Below are 23,279 nucleotides of genomic sequence, written 5' to 3'. Positions count from 1 at the left end.
TTCGATCCAAATCTCTTAAATTGAAGTAAGAATGATGTTGTAAATTGAAGAATTGACTGATATGATCACATTGTAGTCACTCTTATATATTAAGACAATAGAGAAATATTCCAATATAGGATCCAGGTAGAAATAAATGAGAATATTGAAGGTTATATATTGTAATGAGTATATAAATTATTTTATTGAAATTAAGGTGTATATTACATATTGTTGATGAAATTTTTGTTTCACATAATATAAATTTTAAATAAATATAAAATTCATTATTCTTAATTATTATTCCTATTCTAAATTTTATCCAAATCCAACTTTCATAGGGAACTCATAAAATTTTATAAATGTTTTTCTAATTCATATCCTTAAACTATTTATGCTCTTTAAAATCGCGCATCACATTTAAAATAAATGCCCTTTATAGGTACATGATTTCAATTTCATTTTAGTATTCTTTAATATTTTTGTTTTTTTTTTTTTTGGAATTTGCATTTCCTTTTATTTAAAAATCAAAGGAAAAAAGCAACAGCAAAAAATTTTTTATTTAAAATTAGCATTAGATTTCTCTTAAGGCTGACAAAGAGAAAAAATCACTGAAAGCATTTTTTTTGTTCTCTTTCTTATAAAACACATAAAAGACATTTTAATATGCAAAAATTTAGATCAAATTTTTTTCAAAAATATTTTAAAATTTTCTTTTTGTTTTCTACCATCATTCCATTGTCTTTGCCATTTTGATGATATCTTAAAAAATAAAAAGAATTTTAATACAATTGTGCTTTAAAAAGAAAACCTACTCCAAACTTCTCATCTTCCAAGACTACAATATAGAAACAAATAAATGAAGTTTTCATTTCTCTGCACAGGGAAAATGTGAAGGAAATGAAAAACAAAATTCCTATAAGAAAAAATCAGTTTTTAATCTTAAAATTCGAAATCGAACAAAACATTTTAATATTCTATTTAAATCGTGAAATCGGTAAAAAAAAACAAGGATATTTTAAGAATCACACAAGAAAACGCATTAAAAACGGATATATCGCACAAAAACAAAAAAAAAATTCTAAGCACGTTCCTCTCAAAACTATTAAAACGATTCATTAGCACACTATTTTATTTTTATACTATAATATCCGAATTATTTCGGTTTATATACGAAATAACTATAAAATTGTGTACGTATGTAAGGATTTTATGTATAAGAGGTTCGGAGTCTAGAGATATCACTGTATTAGAATTCTTCAAATGATAAAAATATTCTATTTTTTAATGCTATAGAAAAAATTAAATTCGACGATTGAATTAATAAACATTGAAAATTGATTTTATTAAATTGTGATAAAAATTTAAACTATGCGTACACAGGATGTTTACTATTAAAATTTAATAAGGATATCTATAAATATTTAAAGGATATTAAAGTAATTTAAGAATGTTTTTATGTGTACACATTTAGAATTTAATATGTAATATAAATTTTTTGCTTCATTTTAACATAAATTTTTCGAGAATTATTATAGTGCCTCTAAATTTCCCCTAAATTTATGCAAAATTATATGATAATAAGAAAATTATTTTAATAGATCGTTGAATTTGCCTTTTGAAGCTAAAAGCTTTTAAATGTAAATACAAGCTCTGCCATTAATGCCATTTTACAAATTATACTTTTGAAAAGCTATACATTTTTAATTAAATACTGAAGTCTAGTGCATTGCAAGTAAACTGCAATCAATTGAATTATATTTTGTTTTAATATGAAATGAGAATTGTAAAGTTAAAAAGTTCATTGCAAAAAAATTTTGGATTTCAAAAAGCTGAAACAACATTTTATTTTTAACAGTAAAATCTTTTATTCATCGACGGCATTAATAAAAGAATTATCAGTCTCGAAAAAGTTACGTAAAAGATACTAATTTGAAAATTGAGTCGGTCGAAATAGACTTCTTGTCTATGAAATATTATGAAATTCTTCTTCGAAATAAACTTCTTGTCTATGAAATTCTTGTCTTAGACTTCTTGTCTAAGAAATGTTCTAAATTTTACAAACGCAGCGAAGCAACGTAGTTAAGCATTATATCCTAACAAAATGGTCGCTGAAATTAATAATTATGGAAACTTGTTTTTTTCTATTGTCGATATTCTGTTTTTCAAGGTGATAAGTTATTGAGCTCTGAAATTTTTGCAACTTTTAAAAATTACTCGTAATAAATAAATTATTTCCCATTCCCTCTCAAGTAACATATTTTACAAATTCCGCCTACCAATTCGTTAAATTTGAAATTTTGGCACCTTACATTTCAAAATGTGAACTTTTCCAAATTTTATATAAAAGTGAAAAACTAACTTTAAATGTCACTTATTTAACTGCTCAATTCGATCAATATTTTTTTTTTGTTTGCCTAATTGTATGCAATATTTATAATATATAGTGCCATATTGAATAAATTTGAAAAGCTAATTTATCAAAAGTTTATAAAGGCTTTGGAAATCGAAATTCCTATATTTTTAATTTTCAATTGATTTTGTATCTAAATTTGAATGTTTTTAAAGATATGCGGTTTTTTAAAATTGTTTAAAAATTTTCTTTTTACAGATTACTAATATATTGTCATCGTTCATTGTCATAGGACCATATTATTGCCGAAAATATTATGGAGTAAAAGTTCTTCTTCTATCATGTGGGAGAACCTGATATATAGGAAATGAAGTGAAAAATAAATGAATTTATTTACACAAGTTGTAAATTAATTTTAGAAAAAAAGAGTAAGTTTTTAAAAAAATGAAACAATATTACTTACATTTCAAAATTAACAAAGTGCCCACTATCGTCCAAATCAGAAATAAATACTGTACTATGAGGAATAATTCTCTGTATAATAAAATAACTATGTTCACCAGTGGTATACAAGTTCTTCCAAATCAAAAATTTTTTCTTAAGCAATTCCTGAATGATAAAAGCCTACACAATTTTACATTTAAAAATTCTTGTGCAGTTATCCTTGTCACAGATTTCATTAAAAATTTTAGATTCTAAAATTTCAAATATTCAAATTATTCTAATTTTTTAATACTCAATTAATTTAACACTTAGAAATCAATCAACATTACATTTTCCTATTCATTTTTCTCGCTTCTTATTATGCTGCAATTTTACTATATATTCGAGTGCATTTGATTTAAATAATTTAAAAAATATTTTTCTTTTTTGTATATGTATAATTTAATAAAACCAATAAAAAATGTAGAAAGAAAATTAAATTACTATTAAATCACTTAACTATTCATATAAAACTATCACCATCTCATCTCCTTAAAATAGAATTAAAAGAGAAAGAAACCTTAAAAAAGCACAGAAAAAAATTATTATTGTCTAGTGTCATGTACAGAGATCATCTACAGAAGAAGAAGTTTATAAAAGGAATAAAACTCATTATACAATTTTAGAATGCGATTTTCTTTTCAAATATATAATGGAATAAGAAAAACTTAAGACGACAAGAAGCATGTCTACATAAAATTTTTACGCATACACATTTCCTTGCCTATATGATAAATACATAGAAAAATATTGTATAAATATGAGAAGCTATAAAAGAGTTAGGATATCTTATTACCAGTTTATGAAAATTTTTTTTCAACATATTCCTATTTTTCCTCTTACATTACACTATATCACTTGTTGATGCTCTTATTATTATATTTGTATGTATATATAAGCAAGGATTCAATGAATAAAAAATGATTGAATGAGTGTGTACAGATTGCTATAGAAGAAAATATGTCGCGACATTTTGGAGTCATGTCTATAATGCCCATTTTTTTTTTCTTATTTCATATTGAATCATTCATATCGATCTCTTAAAATAAATATGTTATATGGGTATTTATATCTATGTATATGTAAATATATAGAATAAAATATCTTATATAATATTACGAGAAGAAAAAGAGAGTAAAATATTATTGTACATCGGTAACAGGGATATTAAAATATAATATGTATGTATATATAAGTATGTGCATAAGTTTGTGTATACAATTTTGAATTATGGTATTAGACAGAGATGTAGTTAGGGACAATGGTACTAGAATGCAATGAGAATCGAAAATTGAATAGAAAATACGTGGTTAATAAAAAAAAATTGGTGCGCGGAAGGCGTTTTTGTCCCAAGATTCTCATGTTATCATGCTGGAAAATTCAATATTCGAAAATATTGATATAAAAATTTTTTAAAGCTCTTATAACAATATTGCAATTTTTCGAAATTTTAATTTAGAAATTTTAGAATAAATTTCAGATTTTAATTTATAGATTATACTTTTTAATTATAATAGTAACAATTGAACGAAGTCCGGATATTCCGAGAAATACTCCTTTAATATTTTCTGGAGATTAACTCTCCTAAATAATTTGAGTAAATCTGTCCTCGTTATTATATAATTTTCTAGTGTTTATCTTCTTTTCCAAATTAGAGTCCCTGTTAGGTGTATTGAAATCGCAACATCCAGCTTACTATATAATATTTACGTTGCAAAGTTTTTGGAATAGGATCATTTTACAGCGTTGTATATAGAATGATGATTTATTATAAAAAAATGTTCTACTTTCATTGGTATCTTAAAATATTTATAGTTCTGCCTCAAAATACAATATTTTTCCTGGGCTAAACAGAAAATTGCTAAAATACAAGTTCAAATTAAGATAATATTGAACAACTTGTAGTTAACTTTTAAATAACATTATTATTGTAAAATCATTAAAATTAATCTAACAGCCAGAAAAGATGACAGCACGCACTTTATCTTTTTAGCATCTCTATTTTGTTATTTTTTTCGTTCTGGTGTTATTATTCTAGGGGTGCGAGTTATAAGCATATTTTTATGATATTTTCATCTGAACATTATAATATTTAAAATAATATATGAAAAATTGTTATTGTAATAGAAATGATATGTTGATAAAATATGATTTTTATTACTTTACAGAATTCTTACAAGAACTTATATAGCAACAACTAACAACTTGACAAAAATTATCAATTTTTGTCATCTCCATTCATAATAGTCTCTCTCTCTCTCTACGATAGAGTGTCTATATACAGTGTTTCTTTATAATGTAATACTTTCAGGATGTCACAAATTTTTCACAATATTTCATGTTTTTTATAATAATATGAAAATATACAAATTGATGCACAAAATATCTTTACATATTTATTGTGATTGTATGTATGTGATGGGTCCTTTAATATGATAGTTTGTTATTGTAATAATATCAGTTAAGTTATTATATTATATTGCATATCTCATTTATATAACAATTATAAAAAAAAAATTGTGTTTATTATTTTAGCTTGTTCTTGTAATTTTATTAGATTTAGAAATGATTTTTTTATTTTTATCAAGTAAAGCTATATAATTATTAAAGTTCATTAAACTATTCACATAATATAATTGAAAAGCTTGTATAATAAAAAACAAAAAATTATGTTTGTATATTGAAATAATGGTTATAATAATAATATTGTTGATATATAAGTCATTAGCATTTCTTTAATATAAAATGGCAATGAACTTATTAGTGGCAAATCATGTTACATTGAATGGCGACTAATATCTTAATAGATTTTGCAAGTAACTGTTTTTAAAAATTTAGATTTTGAGATAGAGATTTTGATTTCTAAAGATTTCTGTTATTATAAAAATAGCTTTATTTTAAGATTCGTGCTCATGAGATATTGAACAAGAGATATTATATCCGAACTTCTATAAGAAATATGCAGTGTGCTACTTGAATTGGAAGTTGTAAATGTATGTTTTTTAAATATATAATTTTAATTACTTAATTTTAATACTTTTTTCTGAAAGAATTCAGTAATAAAGAATTTTTCAATGAAACATGCAATATTTATTCAAATTAATTATATTGTAATTTTAAGAAATCTCTTCAAAAAATAATGTGTAAATAATAATTAATACATTGATTTGCTACAATCAGGACCGGCTCCGATTTGTTCGACGCCTCATTCGGTTTTTAAAATTGCGCTCCTTCTCGCTTCACTTAAAAGCAATGAACAATTAACAATAAGCATTACACATTGCACATAATTAATCATTTTCTAACAACCCCATTATGCTCAATGCAAGATTAGTTACAGAATTAAAGCCAGGAATTGAGCTTTTTGTTTTACAATGTCTGTATAATATTATGTTCATGTAATCAAATTAATTACAATGTAAATAGAAAGAAAAAAATTTTGGAAAAACTTCTAATAGATAAAATTGGAAAAAATGTTTATTTCTTAAAATTTATTTTTGCTTTCTTAAGCTTTCAATGGCACCCATTGCAAATGATTACTTTCAGTATATGCTAGATCCAGTGCTGAGTGTAATAACACTTACGAATTATTATTTTTTATAAAGGATTTATATCTTGTAGACCAATACATGACTATAGTCTGTAGAAAAAAATAATAGGTTACAAATAGTATGTCGGCTTCAAATCAAGCTATTGACCCAATTTAAAATATTTCACGCTTGATTTCTATATTTATATTGAACATCAAATTTAATTTAACATATAATTGTTGCTTTTTTTTAAAATTTCAGTAGTTTAGCCGCATCCTTCAAACAAATTCGTATTTATTTCAATTAAATTTATAAATAATAACTTATCCTGTGAAAAGCTCTTATGCCCCAAAAATTATTAAATTAAAATTTAAGAAGACTTCTTAAATCAAAATTTACTATAGTTATATAACAATTTAAAAATTCTCTAATAAAGTCCATTTCGCTGCACAAACCAATAATAAAATTGCTTAAAATATAAATTTTAAATAATAATTTGGAAGAAGTTTTTTTATACAATTTTTAACAACAGAATCTGCAAATAAATTTTACACAATTCCCGCTTTATTAAATATAAAAAAATATTATTTTTTTTTAATATTTTTAATCATAAAATAAAAACGCAATAAGGAGCATAAGGATAATCTTCCATTCTTATATTTTATAGCTTGCATATCTCATTTTCTCTCTCAAATTATTATTCTAAAGACAATAATCCCACTTCTATAATTTATTTTAATAATAATATTTAAAAATAGATATATGTATATATATATATATATATATGTATATACGTACATATATATTTTAAATTACCAAGTTATACTAATATTCTTCAAAGTTTATTTAATATTATAGTTCGACGAACGCATCATATTAGCAAAGAGAAAAGAAAAAAATAACAAAGGATCTTTTTTTTTGAAATTCAATTCTGATTCCTGCGATTTTCTCTTTAGAAATTCAAATGAAAATTTCGTATTTTTTTGACTACCTCATCATCTTTCAATTCTCTAGTATGTACAGAAGTTACTTTTAACTGCGATGAAATTCTCTCTCTCTCTTTTGTCGTTCGGGAATAAAAATTGTATTCGTATTGACGCATTGTTATTTGTTTTTTTGCTTATTTTTCTTAAAAACTTCTATTTGTAATGGTAGTTATAATATGCCATTGCCATTGCCACTGTCATAATAGTGTCTGATTCACATTTTGTCAAAAAAAAAAAAATAAATGCGATAAATTGGCTAGAAAATGAAAGAAAAAAAATTAGAGATGCCATAATGAATTTGTGACTGCAGTGCAAAATATTAAAACATAAAATTTTATCGTAATAGTAAATTGACTTCTATGTAAGCAACTATTATAATGTTGAAAATTATGTTGAGGCTTGTAAAAAGCATTTGTATAGTACAATTCCAACAATATTGTAACCCAGAAGGTGTTTTGTATGAAATTAAATAAATAACTTTTAAAAAATTTTAAAATACAAAAATGGTGATCGCATATAATTTAAATAATTGCCATGTAAAAGAAACAATATTTACTGACCAAGCCAATTAGAAAAATCTTTAACAAAAAGTCAACTTGTTTGAAATTAAATCTAAATGAGAATTAAGTTGTAAATTGGAAATTTAATTAAACAAAGGTATAAATATCTGGAATGCTATTTATTAACCAAATTTTATACCAGTATTCAATATACATATTGTTTACTCTAGTCGATATACAATGTTTAGATCTAAAACATCTTCACAAACTTTAGCTTCTTAATTCACTGCTTATAATACTCTTATTGTTGTAAATTTCAATTAATTTTTGTTATACTAGAAATATGTTATCATTTTAAACAGTTGAACAGACAAACTATTTTTCCTAAATAACAAACAATTTCAGTGTACACATAATATATTTTATACTAGTATACACATATTCCAATTTCCATGAGCGATTTAAAAGGGCAAGACAACAAAAGAAAATAACAAAAATTTTTACATGCATACATACATATTCTTATTATCTGTGATGCCCCAAATGTTTATAATTCAAAAATTTAATATAAAACATAAAATTAGATCAAAAATTTGTAACAATTGTACAATATCATAGGATATGTACAAAAAAAAACCAAAAAATATTGCACCCACTTAAATATTATAAATTGATAAATTCGTGGTATATTGCATATTGACAGGATTCAACAATTTATAATTTCTCATAATTATACACTAAAAGTGAAGATTCGTTTTAATAATTCTATGAAATCTTCGGCAGTTTTAAAGAATTTCCTGCCTCAAATCCTTTAATAAAGTCATCCATTTTTTTTGCAGTATGGAAAGTTAATTCTAGCCTATTTTTTAAATTCGATTAAGATTTTTATTGTATTCCTAATTTTGACAATTAGAAATTGTGGTGAACTATGAATCAACGTGGTTGTATTTGCTTTAACATTAATTTTATTTGTTTTAACACTAGCGCATAACAATATTTTATGAATTTTACGAATAAATTACCTTAGAAAACAAAATTTTTGGAACAAACTGCAACATTGACAGCATACAAATTGCATTTTCAATTATTTTGGGTTTTAATCAAAATTTATTTTGTTAAACACATAGGTCTATGATAAACTTGACTTCAAAAATTTCATATACATTATTTCGTTATAACAATCGCATTCGAATATTTTATTTATTCTTATATCTGAATAAAATTCTATTGTATATATAATTTCTATAAATTTGACTGCAGAATATGTTATTAATGCTTAAGGTACATATACACACATAGTGTTATATCGAAAGTCAAAAAGGCTCAAAATCAAATTAACTTACTTGAAAATTATGTGTAAGTGAACCAAAACAAGAATTTCTTTTCCATATCCTTTATCCCTTATCACTCTATCTTCCTTTCTCTATATTTCTCTATATTTATGTATTTTACTATCCTGTCTGTATATTTATGAAATTTTCAGTAAATTTAAGTTGGAAAAAAAAATTTTTTTTTTCTTTTCACTTTCATCCATAATATTAAACTAATTCTATTTCATAAAAATTAGTATAAGAAATATAAGAAAACATTCATATAACTAAATCACAAATACATGCATACAAACACATTGATAACTATAAATTTCTAATGAAAAAACCAATGACTGCGAAAAATCTTATATATAATATAGTAAAAAAAATCTCCGTGTTCGTCTTCTCTATATTTTTGTTTTGTCTAGCAAATGTTATTAGTATATTGTGCTCCACAGAAATAACTATACAATTATAATACAAAATCGAGAAAAATACAAGTTCTTTTCATCTCATATCATCTCATCTCATATTTTGGAGAACAGACCCATTATATGTACATATATTATTATGTAAATGTAATTTTTTACACACCAGAAGAGCAAATTTAATAAAAGCCAGTATGCATTCTATAAAATACCTTATCTACTTAGAAATCGTAAATTTAATTTTGGATAAGATGCGATGTTGTATGGATAAGAAATACATTGGGAGTACGGGGACTATTTGTATATAGTGGGAAATTTGGAAATATGAATAATTGGGAGAGGGGGGAAATAACGAACCATATTTATATATGAAAACAAAGAAAATTTTCTATATCAAATATAAAAAGGACCCAAATTCAAAAAAAATAAAAATGTGAAAACTTTTATGTAAAAATAATTTAAGATTTTTATGTAATCAAATTATAGAAAATAATAAGAACAAGAATGAAAATTGGGGAGAAAGTTAAAGTTTTAATCTATTCCGAAAATTTTTGGAAAAAAAAATTTTTTTCTGTTTAAATAATTTTAAACTTAAATTCTATAATGACTTTAGTTTATTTAAAATTGAAGACAATAAATTATTTGAGATTAAGGTGAAAAATTTAAATAAAACTTTTGTTATATTAAAGAAAAAACTTATAATAAAATTAGCATTCAATTAAATTTTAAGCAAATCATGTAATTGACAAAAAAATTAAATAAATTTAAAATTTTACAAAAAGTCTGTATACTAAATCCGAAAATATATTATGGTTATTAGGTTTAGATTTAGGTTGAAGCGGCTAACCAAGGATGCACTTGGGCAAATTAGGCCCGTTGTGATACAAATGGATCTCCATATCCCCACCCTAACATAAACTAGCTCGAGTCTTTTCTAAACCTGTTTAAATCTCTGCCATTAACATTCGCCAGGTTATTAACTTGTAAAAAGAAATGCGGCCCAAGAAAACTCCCCCTTCCCCGTACCAAAGCTGTGCATTAGCAAAGAAAATGAGACACCACCTCCTCTACACCTTTTTGTCACAGCAGCTCCTGCAGAGATCGTTAGTGGGGCTTGTCGTGGTTTGTTCGCCAATCAGACAGCGCCCAGTTATAACTCCGAAAATAGTTCCGAGATCAGATTTGGCATAGCCGAAATTCCCAGGCTTAAATTGTCTTGTCGTCGGGTATGTCGTTCCATTTTCTCACCTGCTGTTGACTCCAGATTTATTGAGTTGAGATGCCTTGAAATAAGAGTTGAGATGCCAAATTTCATAGAATAATATTAGATTGAATTTTATGAAATTCGCATTAACAATACGATAAGGAACTATGTATACAAATTTAACAAAGCTTTTAGTCATGTACGAGATGAAAATAGGAAAAACAAAAGTTCCATTATTTAATAGTCTTCCGTTACTTGAAGAATTAAGATTTTTTAAAAATTTTAAGTTTCATAGTAAAAAATTTTCAAATGTGTGCTCAATAGTAAAAATCTAATTTTATTGTTAAATTAGAATATCAAATTTAATAAAGGTATTATTAAAAGAATAATAAAACAAGTGAGGTAAAGTTACACGATTCCGAATTTGATGACCGAATCTAATTGTTATTCTTATTTAGAAACTTCAAATCTGAAAAGGGAAATTTAGCTTTTGTTGTGAATTTCCCAATTCAACTTTAATATTGAAATTGAACACGACAGGAAACTCCAGAAATGGAAAATTTCCTATTGCTTATATCAAACACAGTTTTACTCAGTACGCTCATATTACAATAGTACTACTTTTCATAAAACTAATTTGATAACAATATTCTTGAATTGTTTGGAAAATTATGTATATATATAGAAATTTCTTGAACATTGTTATGCTGAGCAATCATAATCATATTAACTTTTCATTTTAGCAAAATTTCTTATTTATTAATATTATAAAATTAATTATTAACAATATTTATAAACAATTTTTTTAATATATAAATTAAAAGTACCTATAAAAAATTTTCTATCAAAATTTCTATATAAAAATAATTTGAAAACTCTTGAAAACAAATAAGTAAATAATTGATATTAGAAAACATTTTAAAAGTAAAAAGTAAATAAAAGAAATTTTTTAGAGTATAATAAGCAAAATTTTTGCCTTAATAATTTTATAATTTCCAAATTAAATGAAATTAATATGAATTCTTAATAAAGATAATGGGGGAAAAATCTATTCTTTTTTTAAGGATAATAAGAAAAAAAACTGATGATAATAGGAAAAATCTAATATTTACTCTTCAAATTCATTATAATTGGCAATAATGTTAAAATAAAAAATTCGATTCAATTTATTATTATTAAAATATTTATTAAACTTAATCAACTATGTAAGTAATTAATTTATAAAATATGATGAAATTGTTAAAGAAAATGGTTTATTACCATTTTAAATAAATAAGGAAAAAAAAATTTAGAAAATGTAAAGAAAATCTTTTGGTTAAAAATTTTCATATTTTGTAAACAAGAATTGTACGCAATATTGAAAAATATTTAATGAAGCGTTTTGTGTTTGATTAAAAATAGAGAAAGGGGTTTTCCTACAATAAGAAATTGCTGACTTTTTTTTAATAAGGTAAAATTTATTGACTTTATTGATTATAGGTCATTAAAACGCATATTTCAAAATGTAAATGAAATTTTCATACATCCATTCTCTTCTAGTTAATAAAATACAGGCAAATCTCGTTATATACATAATAAAATCTTCATGGAACGAAAATGTGTATTTAGAGAATAATTTTATTTTATTTAGAGATTATTGTGTTTTAAGCTTTCATTGATTATATTATGAAATCTCTAGGTATATTAATTATAGAAATTTTTTATGCATTCATTATACAGAGATTTCACTGTATGTATTTCAAATTTTTTGAAAACAATTTAATATATTACTGACGCACCAATAGAATAAAAATCAAACGACATAATATATTGCGATAAATACATTCATTATATTGCATAAATTCTAAAATTAAATATTAAAAATATATTTTTAACATACTTTGAGGAGTGCGATGGAAAAAACACCTTTTTATGAAGGCACCCGTTCGTGTTCCGCCAGTGAATGTCGTATTCCATCCCAAGCAGGCAAGCAAGCTTAACCCCCACAGCAGAAGATAGCAGTACACAGAAAGGCAGTGGCTGCTCAAAGGCAGCCCATTGGCAAGCTTGAGGCTACGGACTAATACTGCTTTAGTAAAATCTGTCACAATCATTTGCCACCAAATGTATGCTTGAATCAAGTTTTAGCTGCTATATATATTCTTAAAAAAAACTCGTACATTAAACTATTGTGATCGGAAACTCAATATAAAATTTTTAATATAAAAGCAACAATAATTTGCACTCAAAATTATATAGTAATTTTGCACTTAAATCATTAATGAATAAAAGAAATAATTCAATTTATCAAATTAACTTCTTAACTATTTAATCTTACAAAAAAAAATTATTTTAATTCAAATTTCTCTCAATTAAATTAAAAATTTCTTTTGTCACTTTATCATATTTAAAAAAAAATTCAACATAATTTTAAAGTACACACGGACATTATGTGATTAACTTAAAATTAATTATTGAATAATGATGAAAAAGTTACAAACTTTAACTTTATTTTTTTAAATGAATTCATTAATTATTTCAAGTCAATTAAAATTCTTTTTATAAAATTTTACTGAAATCTTATTAATTTTAAAACGATTAATTAAAAAGGTTTTCAATAAAAATATTGTCATATTAAAATAAAAAAATAATTTTTTTAATCCTGAATTCCTTTTACCTTGTATATAATTGTGACATGACACAGTTTGAGAGATTTACAAAAAAAGAGAAAAAACACAACATGCCAATAACAAAGCCTAAATTGAAAAATTATTATAAAAATTCGAGAAAAATCCTTTAAAAATGTCCTTGCTTTTTGCTGTGAATTCTTTGTCCTTTAATCCATTATTACTTTATGTAATCTCATGTTAAAATAAAAAAAAACATATTCAAAAATTTTCATTATTTTTACTCTCGTTTTGCCTTTTATACCATAATAAAAGTAACGTGACAGCAATATTCTTTGTATACAAATTGCGCTGTCGCATCAGTGTACAATCAAATGTCAAAATATTAATTAGGTTATAGTGGTGTTGGATATGATGCTGAAATATGGTGCTATATTTCATGTTATGCATACAACCATATGAATATTTTATTAATAATATATACATTATATATAAGATTCGGTTATATATAATATTTTTTAATAATATATATATTATATACGCATCGTATTCGAAAATTTAAATTTATATTCCTGGATAAAATAAATTTTTAATTTGGAAATTTTCAATATAAAATATATGAAAATTCCTACATTCACATTATTAATCTTTAAAATCAGGTAGGTAATAAACAAAAATTATATATACTATCTTGACAGTAAAGAGCACTTTAATGCCAATTATATTTGATTAATTGACGTGAAAGTATTATTCTTCTACCTTTTACTCTTATATTCAATTATTATCCTTTCATTTTATTGAAATTATATTAGTGTATGTGTTAAAATTATAAATACATATGCAAATTCATTATTTTGTGATATAAATTGTGTCAAATTATTTACATAATTATTAACATTTTTGTTATATAATATATCGATCACTTTCCAACTATATTTAAATTTTAATAAAATTTTAGTTAAAAAAATCAATGGCAAAACTTTTTACGTTAAAATTTAACAATTATGGCAATATTTCTTTTAACTGTTATACATGAAACTGTTATACTGAAACTGTTATACATGTAAGCAAACAATTAATAAATATTTACCTTCAGTTTATAAATATTTTTCTTCAGTTAAATTTTTATCCCTACGTATGTATTTAATATAGCATTTTGTCTACCGCAATATCTTAAGCATAAATGAAATTTTCATTGCAAATATTGCACCTTTACGGTGAATTAGCATAAAAATGCAGAGTAATTATTACGATTCTCAATTCAGGATTTTTCGTAATCTAAAAGCATTTTCAAAAACAATCTTTGTTATAATAGGAAATATAATAAATAAGCTGATCGTATACTATTTTCTAAATTAATTTAAAATAATTCTAAGAAATTATGACAATAAAATTTGAAATAAGTGGTTAACAATGAGTAGGAGCATTAAAAATTACTACACTTCATAACAGTTTTCATTTTACATCATTTCACCTCTCCAAAAAATCTCAGAATTGGTATAATAATTAAATGTGAAAAAGGAAGAAAAAACGAATAAAATTTCTTTACAATTTAAAAGTTTTATTGCCTGCAAATGGGTGGGTTTCTGTTTTTCATGCTTGAATTAAGTAAAAATAATTATTTGTATATCAATATAGAAGAAATTGCAAATTAAAATTGAAAGGTCTACAAAAATTTTTTAAGTTTTAAACACTCTTAATAATATACATAAATATTTACGAAATAAAAATATCATTTCGTGTCAAAATGAAAATATTATATTATAGAGTAACTAATGTATTCAAATCTATGTATGTGTGCATGTAAAAAAGAGCTATAAATTTCTGTGATGTATAAAGTGCCGGATCTATTATACATGCAATGTAAACATACACATATGCATAGAGGTATGGGAAACATGGGCGCCATTATTGTGCGCAATGTGCAATGTTTATTGCATATTTCTATTGCTTTGAAAGTGTAGTGCCGAACAAGTCAGAACTATTGGTCTGGACGTATATTCAAAAGTACTATGCTATGGTACGTGAAGTACTTAAAAGTTATTAAGCCGCTGTTTATACCATGAAAATTATTTAAATTTCACCGACCATATTGTTTTTTGTAAATTTTACCTATCGTTCAGATTTCTAAAAGATTAAGTTATATATTTAAACCTTGGCTGCCGGAACGCGACTATTTTCAATATTGTATGCGTTGAGCATAAAAATTGAATTTATTCTTCTCACACCATGTCTCCTCCAAATAAATTTTTGCTTTTGTAAAAGAGAGGGTGTGAATAGCATAAAAGAAGGGCTGCACATACGCTCAATGCATACGCAATAGAAATAGACTCAATATTTTGAATTTTTTAGGGGCTTATTGTCACTAAGGTAGTTGAAGAGTTAAAACGTGCACCTATTGAAATTAAATAGCGTAAAATATGGAATATTTGCACGAAAAAGCAGTTTAAAAATGTTCCACTACTTCCAGGTGAGGGCGTGGGGAAGCTACAACAAGTCGAGAATGGCTGCGGTGGCCCGTGAGTTACTCCTGCCCCACTCGGTTCCCTTAGAAATCTACAAATCTACAATCGAGCTATTAAAAATTAATAAACGGATGGTCACTCTATCGCATGAGAATGTTTTACACTGCTTTTTGCAAGATTTTATTGATTGTTTATTAAAATATATGCAATTTTGCTAAAAAATCTCAGAGTATTAAGAAAAAATATCAAATTTAATATTTTTTTTTATTTATTTATGGTTAACTTGGTTTTTTATTACAATTTTTAATTATTTTATTTAGGTAGGTAGCTAGGTATTTAATATGCTTAAAAAAAGCATTCATTTTTAATAAACAGATTTTTATATTCTCATGAATTCAATCTGGTGTGCTTTATGTGTATTTTTTGCATATTTAGCTTAAATTACAGACTTTTTTTTTTGTTTTAAAAGTTAAACAAGGGTGTTTACTGATAACAGACGACGATATACTGTATTGAACTTTAAATTCCCTTTAAACCATATTAAATATTTTAATGTTCTGCCCAAAACATATTTAAATATTGTGATTGGTCATTTAAAAAATCTTGAAAAAATAATTTATGGTACATAAACAAAACAACAATAACAATAATAATTAAAAAAAAAATAAACTTATATAAGTTATAATGCAAAAATTGTTCACTATTAAGTCATTCAGTAATTAGAAAATATTCAACAACGAAGCAGTTCTGACTCTTCTTAATATTTTAAATATTAAATTTTCTTAAACAAAAAAAAAAACTGAATTTGAAATTAATTTACAAATTACAAAAGAACAATTTAAAAAATTTAAAAATTTGCAAATTTGATATTTAATAGTCAGCAATAATAATAAATTGTTAAAAATAAAATAGAACAAAATTTTAGTGATGAAAAAGTGATAAATTATAGAGAAGCTTGCCAACGCATCACAAAAATTCGCTAAACATTTTTTAATTGATATACGAAGTAGCAAAATTTTGTATATTCAGAAAATTAATTAATACAAGTGTGTGTGAAATTTTCAGTTGTAAAACTTCAAAACTCATTTTGTATGATTAAAATTTTGAAAAAAATTTTTGATTTGAGAGTTCCTGAATAGGTATGATATAAAACATTTTTTTATAATATTTTAAAACTTACCATTTTCATAGAAATTCTTTTGCATTTTCATTTCATTGTGAATAAAATATTCTTAAATTTTAAACATTAAATAACAATTATTTCAAATCATTTTATAGAATTTTCTAAAAAACTACAAAACATGTCAGATATCAAACAATTCTCAACAGTTCTCAATTCAGACAGTAATCAATTCGATAACAATTCGACAAGATGTGAAATTATTTTCCGTCCAATACGATTACATCAAAATTGTTCTGAACAGCGAATAAGAATGATTAAACTAGTTTATCATCATCCACTGCATTCATCACGTTCGAATGAGGCAAAACACAAATTATAAACTGCACTTTAATATTTTATAAATTTTTTTACAATAAAATCAAAATTATTGGTAAATTTAACAGCAACTTTTCATAATTACCATTTTAAGCAATATTACAATGTAGCAGCAAATTTAAAAAAAAAAGAAAACAAATTTAAATAAAGATGAAAAAATAAATATTTTAAAAAATGTTGGGTATGATATCAAACCAATAAATTTAATAATATATTATAACAAGAAGATAACAATATTATTACAATTACCATTTCAATGCTTTTATAATCAATATCATGAAAATTATTGGTATCAAAACGTATTATGAATTAAATTATAATGATTTTAATAAGTATTTACAATAATTTTTCACATTATCATCATACAATTTCATATCAAAAGTATTACAACAATTTGTATTACATACAATGATTGCAACTAATAATAACAACAATAATATGTTTGAAAATCAAATTATACAAAATCAAAATAATGATATTGAATGTATGGCTGTTAATAATCAAATTAACAATAGAAATATTTTTAAAATTAATTCCAAAATATTGAATAGTACAAATAATCAATATTTTCATAATTATAATAGCAGTAATAATGATAATAATTTCATTGAAATGCTTGGTAATGATCCAACATTAGAAAATCTAATTTTATTATTAACACCATTTGATTGTACTTTATCAATATTAAATTTACCATTTACAAAATATTATAATATGATAAAAAAACGAAATTTTCCAGTTAAATTAAATAAAATTGATTTTAATAATTATTACGATAATCATAATTATTTTGAATTCGTACCATATAATTTGAATGATATTTTACCACTTTTAAAAAACAATAATTTTGTTAATAAGCAAATTCAGAATTCAAATTCATATTCATGTGTTAATAATTATGAATTTGTATTAGATTTAAGTAAATTATTAAAATTTCTAGATAAAACATTACATTCAAAAGAAATCAATATAAATGAATTAAAATGGGAAAAAATTAATAAAAATATTAAAATGAAAAATATAAAAAATTGTAAATTTTCACATATACAAATTGAAAATAAAAAAATATATCCATATTATGAAAATCATATAACAAATTCAATATTAATATATTTAAGAAATTATTTAAATCAACAATATAATGAAATTAATTCAATACCAGAATATATATTAAATTATCCATTACAAATATATTCTAAAATAAGAAAAAAATCAATAATATCATTAAATAATTATGAAAATTTTGAAAAATTTTCAAATGATATTGATTTTGATGATATTGATCGTAATAAATTCGCTTTTATATATGGTCTATTTAAAATAAATGAAAATGAAAATATACTTGGTATAATTGAAAAAGCATTTTCAATTGCAAATATTAATATTGAAACATGTATTAAAATTCGTCGATTTCCAATAAATAATATTAATCCAAATCGATCACAAATAATATCAATAGAATTTAAAAAACGTGAATATCGTACAAATTTTGTATATTCATTTAATTGTAAAAAAGTTACAATTAATGATTTTAAAAATGTTTTAAATTTAAATGAAAATATTTGTAATAATTTTATTAATAATAAAAATTATAATGATTTATTAAATGAACTTGTATATGCTAGAGAAAGTTTAACAATTAAAAATCGTGAATTATTTAATAAAGCAAAAACATTAAAACATTTAAAATTAATTGAAAATGCATATACATATGATGGTATCGTAAATATATATATGAAATATTCAATATCATTAAAAATAATTAATTTAATTGATTTAGAAAATGCTGTTATTAAACAACAAGAAAATATTTTATTATATAATAATAATAAAAATAATTATTATGAAAGAAATAATGAAAATATTGAATATTGGAAAAAATCTAAATTAACAAAAAATGAATTTGATAATTGGGTGAAAATACGTGATCAAATATATTTAGATATAATGTTATATTAAATTTCATATAACATTATATTTAAATATATTCAGATATAATGTATTAGTATATATAACTATGATAATTATATCTAAGTATATGTATGATTTTATTGCAATAATATTAAGTTACATTCCACATTTTAAAATATATTGTTATACTGTTAAACAATTTTATTATAATAATATTTTGTATGTCATTTAATAATAATATAATATTATAGTATATCAATTGTTATAATAGTATATTTTTCCGTCAGAACATATTCTGACAATATATTATTATATTTAAGAAAAACCCTATAATATAGAAGACATACTGTGTCTTATATAATATGTAAATTTAAAAATGCTTGTTCAAAAATTGTGATTATTTTTAAGATATATAAGAGAATAAAGGAGCTGAATAAAAAATATAATGTATTAATATGTTATATAACTGGAATAATAATTTTACGATTCTACAAAATATAATAAATGAAACTAGCTTGGTGTTACTAATTACATATTATATTATATTGTTTAAAAAAATATATATTTTTAACTTTCCACTAAATTGTTTAAATTTAAGTTTATTATAATAAAAAAATATTAATGATGTATAACATATTAACACTTCAACAATGAATGATATAGTTACACACGTGTAAATCAATCATTAATTAAATGTATAATAATGAATATGGTATAACAGCTTTAACTGTAATATAATATAGATTTTAAGTATGATCAACCAATAAGTTATTACTGGTACATATAAATTTTAATTTTAAACCGGCATAGTAATTTTTGTAATTTTCAACACTAATGAAAAATTAATTTTAAATATTTTATAATATATTTTTTTTGCACACATTATTAATTTTGTAATTACTGCACTTTTTTTAATAAAACTTAATTAATCAATTATAATAAAATTTTCTTCTTTTATTTAAAATAGTCAAAAAAAAATAAAAATTAATCCATTGCTTCTTTTATATTATAAATATTATTGTTCGCCTAAATATAGGCAATAATTATTTGATAAATTTTTTAATTTTTATTGTAGTTAACTACAATCAAATACAATTAATGTTTCCTATACAGGTTTTAGTATTTAATTTAAATGAGAAAAATTGTAAGGATTATCGAAATGAAGGTATGGCCAGGTATGGTATTGAAAGTGTAAGCACGTATTTTTTTTCAATTCCTGATATAGCAATATATAGATAATTCATGTCTATTTTTGTTGATATATTAACTCCGGAACGCAACAAGACTAACACCCAAATTTTCTTAGTTCACATTACTTGACATGATAGATTGTTATTCAAAAATTTTCTGAATAAAATCAATTTTGAAACTTGAAATTCTATATAATAAAAACAAAAATATTTTTTAAATAATATCCCATTACTTCAATGTAGGCAACAAATAGAATTTAGGTGTAATTTCTACTTCAGATAGATTCTATTATTGCAAATAGGTAAGGTGTGCTAATTATAAAAGATATATAATATAATGATACAAATATTTAGAAGGACTTCAATAAAAGTCTTGCAAATATTCTAAAATATTGATGAACTCTATACTGATGTTATATATGTAGTTCATCGAAAAAATCTCAAAGCCTCTTTGTGTCCAAAAATAATTTTCATTTTGAGAAATTATTCCAATAAGCTAAGCTCATTTATAATAATTAAGGCGGTTATTTCCACTTTAATTTAATTAACTATTTCTCAATAAATGATTTGTTTTTCTTAACATAAAAATATTTTGTATTTTAAGTCTAGTTTTCGGAACATCAACGACAAATACCCTTCATAATATTTTAGTCTTAATCAAATTAAATTCAAGCAAAATTCTAGGATTCTTCAGAGAATTGTTTGAATGATTTTTAAAATGAAAAGATTTTCTTAATTATATAAGCAACAATTATTTATGCTCTTAATGCGGAAATTGATTTCTGCCATTTATTTTAAATATTTTAATACCACTTTTGTATATTCAATAAAATGTGTTGATACATACTTGATTACGCTATCACCTGATCTACTCTATACCACTTCATTTTAAATACACCGTAATTGTTTTATTTACACCATCATTTTCTATATTATATTTATCCCATATTGCGGAAAGAAAAAATCCTCTTAAAATAATCCAGAAAAAAAAAATAAGTATTGAAAAATTTCATTTCAATTTCTGTTCCTTTTTGTATAATCCTTTGAACATTCTTCAATTTGATTCGAATATTTTTGTTTTTCCTTCTCAATTTAATCTTATACGTACATAAATCTCTTATATATATCGATTTTAATCAAAGACAGAAACAAACATTCATACGTAATAAATGCATTATCTGCACTTTCTCGAGAACACAATATTATTCTATATTATAGTGGAGTATATAGCGACAATCTTTTATTATACATAAGTAATATTCAAGTGCATTGAAGTTGTAAGATTAATTTGTGCGTTCTTATACATAATATAAGACTGTATATCATAATATTCATATTATATATAAAGGCAATATTTATATGAGTACCAATATATATATATAAGTAGCAAATTGATTTATAAAGTGGCTAATACAAAAATAATCTCCTATACATGTATGAATCGCATTCAATATTGAGTATCTTTCAAAGGTACAAATAGTTTTACTTAGTATATGAGAATTAATTTTTATTTTCATTCAAATCATTTTGAAGAGATTTTCAAATGATTAATTTGAGTGTTTTTCAATCAATTATTAAGTTCATATTGCGAGTGAATAATAGGAAGCTATAAATCATGACATTAATAGAATTACGCTGTCAAAGTATGAAATAAGAAAAAAGTAAGTGGTAGTATGCAATACTCTTATACATTTAATTTTGTTAGAGTTCCACTATAATTTTTATAATTTTCCTAGTTTGTCTTCAACTGGTTATTTTACGGAATTCGAGACACGTTCTATTTCCTAAAAAAAATCTTGCTTCATTTTAAGCCTGTGGTACTATGACCTACGTGTGTTACTTTAGTATATGACAATCTTTTCGCGAAAATCGTATTATATAGTAAAGCTCTAGTACTTTAAATATTTTTAATACGAAATAAATCGAAATATTTCTAAAGTTTTACTTTCTTAATTTAATATCAATAAAGGGAGGAACTCTATGAGTTCTCTCTAAACTTTATAATGCCATTTTAAACATATATATACACTAATGGAGCTAATATTTGTTCAAATATCAAAATATCAATTATATTATCAATCATTGTCGGACATTAATTTAAGAGAAGAGCTGAATTTTAGAAATAAAATTTTACAATGATTATTTTCTGTCTTTGATACAATGGTCATTCGAACTATGAAGTAATTTTAATTACATATTGATATACAAGCCTGCGATACTATATACAATTATATAACATACGTTCATATAAATATGTAGATACGAATATGGTTATATGGTATATGACCAAAATAAAAAAGAACAAATTCTAAGAAAAATAAAGTAATTAAAAAGAAGGTTTTTTTTCTTGTTTCGGGTTAAAATGATTTTATTAACACAAAATGTGCTTTTATATACATATATACATCATACTCGTATATAGTGCATTTGTTCATGTAATGGCTATGTCTGAAAATAGTTTGATTTTGTTTTCCCTTAAGCCATTTTCACTTATAAACGAATTGCATATTGTTATTTCAAATATTCATTATAGAAATTTCTATATGTACGAATATGTGTGTCCGTTTGTTTTCACTATTCTGATGAGTTGTTTTTACATTTTTATGTACATAACAATATTGTTTGGGTCACAAATTAAATGTTTTTAATTGTAAATGCCTCAATCCATAACATAATAATGTTATGGATTGAATTTTGTTTTATGCACTTAACTTGAGTCATATATGTATGTTTTAATCTTCTGCATAAAAAGTACATTGTCCCTTAAACAAACATATCCATAATATCACCAACCTATACGTAAAAAGCAGAGGCGAAGTTACGCACATTTTCTTCT

The sequence above is a fragment of the Condylostylus longicornis genome, unplaced genomic scaffold (genome assembly GCF_029603195.1).
Source record: "Condylostylus longicornis isolate FDR11 unplaced genomic scaffold, ASM2960319v2 ptg000049l, whole genome shotgun sequence".
In the NCBI taxonomy this organism is placed as follows: domain Eukaryota; kingdom Metazoa; phylum Arthropoda; class Insecta; order Diptera; family Dolichopodidae; genus Condylostylus; species Condylostylus longicornis.
Note: the sequence above shows the minus strand (reverse complement) of the source record.